The sequence below is a fragment of the Echinops telfairi genome, unplaced genomic scaffold (assembly GCF_000313985.2).
Source record: "Echinops telfairi isolate 266 unplaced genomic scaffold, ASM31398v2 ScPeMD7_655;HRSCAF=1070, whole genome shotgun sequence".
Classification (NCBI taxonomy): Eukaryota; Metazoa; Chordata; class Mammalia; order Afrosoricida; family Tenrecidae; genus Echinops; species Echinops telfairi.
Genome location: NW_022104553.1, coordinates 3675404 through 3681652, shown reverse-complemented (window position 1 = coordinate 3681652; position 6249 = coordinate 3675404). Strand labels below are relative to the sequence as shown.

The following is a 6249-nucleotide window of genomic DNA, read 5'->3' as shown; positions in this document are numbered from 1 at the left end:
TATCCCTCCGCCTTTCAATTAACCCCACATGTGTTTATCAGCCAGGTTGGCACAGTAAACTAACTACCTCACCAGGTGACCGCCTGGCAGGATTTCTGAAATGCAGACCTTATGGATGGGGATGATTTTGTTTCCTGTAAGTCCAGGGAAGATCTGTGCTTTATGGAGAAAAAACCCACTCTCTGAGACTCTAACCATGCCATGAACACATCCCTCTGGTGCCTGGAGGTGAGCTCAGAAGCATTCTCAGCAGTGATTGCCATCACAAACTCTTTGTCTGTATGAGGGGGTGGGGTGGGGAGGGGAGGGCGGGGCAGGATACACACAAGTCAACAAATAGCATTGAGTCATTTCACTTTTGTCTAACTATATAACTTAATGAGGACATTCCAGGCTCCTGAGGCACTAATTAGGGTGCAGACTGATCAAAACAAGTAGTTCTTTTCCTCACGGAGCCTGCATCTGTCAGCATCACCTGCAGAGAATGCACATGGGAACACACTTGAGTGTGGTGTGCCAGAACATGGCTGTAGCTCCTCCACTGAAACTACTCTCAGAGACATACATCCCTGAAAGCTGGATAGGTGTGTACCTAAACCACTCGCCAGTGACTTGACTCCAAGTCATGACGAGCACACAGGTGCAGAGTCAATTTGTGCTCCATCGGGTTTTCACGACCATAATAGGAGCCCCAGCAGCACGGTCGGTTACTCACTGGACTGCTAACTGTACTGTCCATCAGCTGTTTGCAACCACCAGTCATTCTGCAGGAGAACGATGAGGCTTTAAAGAATTCGTTTTGGAAATCCACTGGAGCACTTCTACTCTGTTCTATAGGGCCACTATGCGTCGACATCAATTCAAGGGCAGTGAATTCGGTTTTGTTTTGGAATCTTTTAGAAGTAGATTGCCAGGGCTACTTTTTTTCGGAGGTTTCTCTGGGTGGACTTCAACCTCTAACATTTTGGTTAGCAGCCAAGTGTGTTAATAATTTTCATCAACCAAGGACTTCATCTATCTTTCTATCTATCTTTCTATCTATCTATCTATCTATCTATCTATCTATCTATCTATCTATGCACATATGTGTTTATGTACACACACATATATAGATATTAATGGTCAAATGTTATTTGGAGCTAGCTGAACTGTGTTGGACAATAGTTTGGTTCAAAGTTCCAGAGTCTAAAAGCACTCCAGTGTTGCACAGCTAGGCAGACTAAGTAGATTGGGGCATGGGAGCAAGAGGGAACGTTGGAAGGAATTCCCAGCACAGAGTGAAGTGAAGGGCAGAGAAGAAAGTTTCCTTTAAATGAGAAAGAATTCCCAACACTGGGAGGAGAAGGCAGTAAAGGGCATAGCTTAAGATGGGCGGAATGTGCACCAACCCCCACACATGACTGACCTTTGTATTCTGGCTGGCTAACAAGGGCACAAAATGAACTTTGGGTGCACATGCAATATTTGTCAAGGAGAGATGGCACTTGCAGACTAGCTGGGACGACTGGCTACAAAATCCATGGTGGGCATAGGGCTGCATAAACTCCCTCCCTCCAGGAGAACATTTTTCCTGTCTCTCATCTGAATTCTTTCTAAAGAGCATGGCACAAACCAAGGGGGAGGGACTTGGATCCCCCAGTCCCTCTCCTAAGAGCATCAACACGGTAAAGTGTTTGCTAAAGTCCCAGTGCTGGTTTGCAGAGTTAGCAGGGCAGAAGAAAAGAAGGAAAGGCCCTATGGCACTCCTCACAGGTCTATGAGCAGGATGATCAGTTGGGCATGTCCCTAAAATCTCTCTCAGTAGCTAAAAAGAAATATAGGAGACCCAATAAAAGGGGTGTGTGCTCGGCATTCTTTCAGACTGTGCAGTCTGTAAACCAAGGAAGTATGAGAAACTGTCATATCCCAGAGTTGGTGAGGGAAGCAGGGGAGCTCTGGAGAGACCGGGAGATCACATAAAAGCTGGAGTTCGGTTCATAGCAAGGTTCCAATGCCAGCATCCTCGTGTAACCAATGCACTGCAATGGAAGATGCTGACCCTTGGGGAAGCTGAGGGGGGTGCATAGGAACTCTGCCTCTGAGCAACTTTCCTGTAAATTAAATTGTATTTCTAGAATAGTTGTTTACAAAACAGTGATGGGTGCGGAGGGGCCTAGCCCACCGCCTACCAAGGAAGTTCTTAGTGCTTGAATGGAAGCTCTGTAGCAAGGGATTCAGGAGCCAACATTCTCCAGGGCCTGATCTGGAACATCCTTGGGCTATTCACAGCCTGGAAGCCCACAGTCAACCTTCCTCTCCAATCTCCTTCTTGCCATCTGGGAGGGATAGTTGTCAATCATGTTGATTACAGGTTGAAGGGAAATGTAATTTTTACCTATACAATTTTAGGAGGCTTTAAAAAAAAAGCTTAATTATTTAAAAAACAATAATAATTATCAGTGTTATCAGATGGCCACCAACAGTGCTGGTATTGAGTGATGGTGATATCTGATGAATATCAGATGACCACTTCTGGAATTTCTATACTTCCCGGGAAATTCACAGAAAGGTGATTTGTGCGAGTTTGAGGCATGTGAGACAACTGTTCATGAGCCAACCATGTATATGACAGTCATGGCCACTGGTGGAAATTGAAAAGTATCAGTTATAGAAATGTAAGCCCCCCACCCCCACCCCAAAGGAGAGAGAGGGAAGGCGAACAGATCACAAGTTATTCGAAAAATGCACATACTAAACGTTCTAATTACATTATTCTGGGACCTGAAGCCCATAGTTGGAATTTGAGAAAACACAGGTCCTCTCTCTTCTAGCTGGCTCCTTACCCTTAGGGCACAGATTCTCAAATGGCAGCACTTGGGCACTGGAATAATTCTGTTCCAGAAGTAGCAGGAGGTAATGGTGTCAATATACATTATCCTTACCACAGTTACTCCATCTTCAAAACGTGTCTAAAGCTTGGACCGCTACAACTTTACTCTTATCTCTGTAACTCTCTCTCCATACACACACTTAGCTGGTGATCTGATACATGAGGGAGGAGGAGAAGTTCTATGCTCAAATGATTCCGAGCAAAGCCCTGGAGTCTCCTGCTTAAGCAAGATCTTTGCTTCATTATTTGCTACTCTTATAACTTTGATCAGATTACCTAACACTGAGCATTGGAGGTGCTTGATGCTAGAATCTCTTTTCAGGTTCTGAAGAGCTAACAAGATGAAGAGTTGGGCAGGAACACGATGGAAACAATGTAAATGTCTATCATTGGGAGAATGGATCAATACCCTGGTGCAAACACACCATGTTAAAGAATAATGATGGAACTGTGAAATACCTCATGGCCTGAATGGATTTACTGAGTGAGTGAGGAGCCCTGTTGGCATAGTGGTTTATGCTTGGGCAGCCAACCATCAAGTCACCGGTTCAAAACAACCAGCCACTCTGAGGGATAAAGGAGGCTCTCTGTTCCCATAAAGAGTGACAGTCTTGGAAACCCACAGAGACAGTTCTACCCTGTCCTATAGGGTCAACAGGAGTTGGAATATACTCAATGAGTCTGCTGAGTGACTTAATCACAAAAGGAAAAATATACTATGAGACCTTGTAAAGAAAAAAAGAAAATCAAGAAAAGATTTGCATACTAAAAGAAACAGATTGATTGATACCAAGAGTGGGAGGAGCAGGTAGAGAAAGGGAAGAATAGGTGAGAAGACAGATATGTGCTAACCTGGATGAAATGGAACGTAATATTCAACGAAATGGAGACGACAAAAAAGAAATAGTGGTGGCGGGGAACAGGGCAAGTCACTGGGAGATTAAATAAATTATTTCAGTTTTGAGATGTTGAATGTAAAACTGATCTGATATGTAAAGCCTCCAATTCACAATTCAAATAATTTTTTAAAGAAAAAATTTCTCAGCATTTTGTCCTGGTCTTTGTGTTAATTAGCAAAATAAGTTTTTTTTCCCCCAAAACAAAAATGAAAATAGAAACAAAATAGTGAGGCAGGAGAGGGCATAGTGCAACCTCGGTAGTGGTGGGTAGAGGTGGGGTGGTGCAAATGGTTAACATACTTAATTGCAAACCAAAAGGTTTGAGTACACTCAGAAGTACTGTGGAAGAAAAGCCTGACAAGACACTCCCCCAAACTTAGCCATTTTACAACCCTATGGAGCACATTTCTACTCTGACGCACATACGGGTCACCATGGACCAAGATAACTACATGTCAGTTGATTAGCAAGTAGAATCCCAGACGGGGCTGGTATCTGAACCCTTAAATAAAGAGAGATTCCCAACCCATCCTGGCCTGGCTGGAGCAGGCTCATTTCTCCAGTGGGGACCTCCCAGAGAGCAGGTGATGCCTGGTGGAGCATGAAACACCTCCCGGGGGAAGCAAAGGAGGAAGAAGATGGCCCTGCCCTTTGTGGCTTGCTTCATACTATGGATGGATATCAGGAAAGACAAATGAGTGGCCGTTTTGAGTTTCATGCTATTGTGGGGTGCCACCTAGTCCATTCCAACCCATAGCAACCGTGGACAACTGAACCAAACGCTGCCCGGTCCTGTGCCACCCTCACAGCTGTTCCTGGGCCTGAGCCCACTGTTGCAGCCACGGTGTCCATCCATCTTATCCAGGGACTTGCTCTTTTTGGCTGCCCTTCCACTTTGCCAAGTATGATGCCCTTCTCTAGGGGCTGGCTTCTCCTGATAATAAATATAAGACATAGTATATAAAATGAATGCTTGCCATCCTTGCCTCTAAGGAACAATCTAGCCCTATTTCTTCCAAGATAGATACGTTTCTTTTTATAGCAGTCCATGGTACTTTCAATAGTCTCCTCTAGCACCACAATTCAAATGCATTGATTTTTCTGTGGTCTTCCTGATTCAGTGGCCAACGTTCACATGCATATGAAGCAACTGAAATGATCATGGCTTGGGCCAGGCGCACATTAGTCCCTAAAGTAACCTCTTTGGTTTTCAACTAAAGAGGCCTTGTGCAGCAGATTTACCCAATGCATCTCATCTTTTGATCTCTTGACTGCTGCTTCCATGGAGCACTGATTGTGGATCCAAGTAAGACAAACTTCTTGCCCACTTCGACCTTTTCTCCTGATGTTACATATTGGTCCAGTTGTGAGGATTTTGGTGTTTACACTAAGTTGTAATCCACACTGAAGGCTACACTCCTGGATGTTCATCAGCAAGAGCTTCAAGTCTTCCTCATTTTCAACAAGCCAGGTTGTGTCATCTGCATATTACAGGTTGTTAATAAGCCTTCCTGCAATCCTGATGCTGCATTCTTTTTCATATAATTCAGCTTTTCTGATTATTTGCTCAGTGCATAGATTGAAGTGCACACACTTTTCCTGATTTCAAACCATGCAGTATTCACTCCCTTGTTCTGTTTGTACAACTGCCTCTTGATACACGTACAAGTTCAGCAAGAGCACAATGAAGTGCTCTGGAATTCTTATTCTTCTCAAGATTAGCCATAGTTTGTTATGATCCCCACAGTCAAAAACTTGGCATAGTCAATAAAACACAGGTAAACATCTTTCTGGCGTTCTCTGCTTTCAGTCAGGGTCCACCTGCCATCAGCCAGGATATCCCTTGTTCCATGGCCTCTTCTGAATCCTGCTTTAACCTGTGGTGGTTTGCTGACATTACTGCTACAGTTGTTGGCTGATCTTCAGCAAAATTTTATGTGTGATATCAACGATATTGTTAGACACTTTCAACATGCTGTTGGTAACCTTTCTTTAGAATGGTATGAATATGGATCTCTTTAGCTATCTTCCAAATATCCAAATAGCCATGTGAGGGCTTCCAGAGCTTTATTGCAATCAAAATGTTTCAACTGATAAGTTAAAACATTTTGCTTGGTATTCTATCAATTCCTAGAGTCTTGTTTTTGGCTAATGCTGTTAGCGCAGCTTGAACTTCTTCCTTCAGCACCATTGGTTCTTGCTCATATGCTACCTCCTGAAGTGGAATGTTGACTAGCTTATTTTGGTACAGTAACTCTATGTATTCTTTTCATCTTGAGTCTCATAGCCACACTAATAAAGGAGAGGGAATAATAATGTTTTTATTATTGCTATTATTTTATTATTATTTATTGCTAAGGACTCCTAGCAACTCAGCAGGTGAAGCATTGGGCTGTTAAACAAAATGTCAGTGGTTCAAATCTACCAGCCACTCCACAGGCATACAATGATACAGCGTGTCTCTATAAATTGGTTCTTTTC

General features: G+C 43.4%; 1 protein-coding gene across 1 annotated transcript in view; it reads right to left on the bottom strand.

Annotated features, from left to right (window-relative positions):
• Window positions 1-6249, bottom strand: part of SLC22A23 (solute carrier family 22 member 23) — a gene marked incomplete at its 5' end in the record, with an annotated part of 279935 nt that overhangs the window by 32766 nt on the left and 240920 nt on the right. The gene's annotated exons all lie outside the window — the stretch shown is intronic.